The following is a 1,215-nucleotide window of genomic DNA, read 5'->3' as shown; positions in this document are numbered from 1 at the left end:
TGTCAGCTGACTGAGGAGATCAGCTGATCGCATGTATATAAAGAGATGTACCGAACCCAATAAAGTTAGTATGTTACAGCAGTTCACACGTGTTACATCTTATTTCTTCTTCTCTTTTTTGACATTTGGCTTTCGCTGATACTTAACTTATATATATATACCTCTCTACTGTATCGAACTCAGTCTGGTATCCTTTTGCACCTCAGATTGGGACATTGTCTTCAAAATGGCTTCGGTTAATAAATTGAAGTTAACTCCAAGTATAAAGCTTCTTTTGTTTGTTGTTTGGTTCATTCTTCGAAGAATAATACTTGAATAATTATTTTAAAATACTGTTCTTTAATATTCTAATCCAATATAAAGTTTAGTAATTACTATTTTTGTGGTGCTTTGTTATTCAAAAGAGATTAAAAAGAAAGGGTTCGTTTAATTACTTTTAATTCTATTATAGGTATTTTGAACTGATCGGACTCTTTCTGATGTATACCGTATTACAATTTATAAGCATTTTAAAATTTCAATAACAAACGAAATAAAAAACTGCTTCGAAACTGCTAAATTCGTATCATTTTATTAGAGATAACAACGACGTTTTTACTTATTCAAAATCACCGACTCAGATACTGATTCTGCATAAGATTGGATCGACGCATTTAGTTCTAATATTGTTATTCACCTCTTCTACGTACGTCGAATGGTACTTGATCTGATGTAACCAATAACATTGTAATAATTTCGTTGTACATTCTCCAAGAAAATTCTGCCATTCCTTGAGGCCTATCAGGGAAACCACATTAAAAAAACGCACACCAAGCACTCTACCCCTGCAGTGGTGTGGAAAGGAGTGGATTATTGAATTGCTATGTATACTAGCAGCCCTTCGCAATACTTCACTTATTGCTGAGTTAGAGGATAAGTAGATTGAATGAACGGATTTGAAAATTTTATATCAATTGTATAATCCTCACCTATCAGAGTATAGTAAAAGTTTTTTTTGGAGTGAAAAAAAGTTGATGTTCGTTTTTAGCACTCTGAGAAACCCTGAAATACTAATTTTCGAAGAAATGAGAAATTAAATTTTTTATTTCAAAATTTTCGCTTTTTGATTTCTTTTGAAAAATCAAAAAATAAAATAGAATTAACCTCACCATGACTCAACCAATCTACACCAAACTTTGGAGTAATTTAGGGCTCTACAACTTTAAGTTAGTGTTT

Source organism: Halyomorpha halys, unplaced genomic scaffold, assembly GCF_000696795.3.
Source record: "Halyomorpha halys isolate HHAL.00 unplaced genomic scaffold, Hhal_1.1 Scaffold1526.1, whole genome shotgun sequence".
Classification (NCBI taxonomy): domain Eukaryota; kingdom Metazoa; phylum Arthropoda; class Insecta; order Hemiptera; family Pentatomidae; genus Halyomorpha; species Halyomorpha halys.
Note: the sequence above shows the minus strand (reverse complement) of the source record.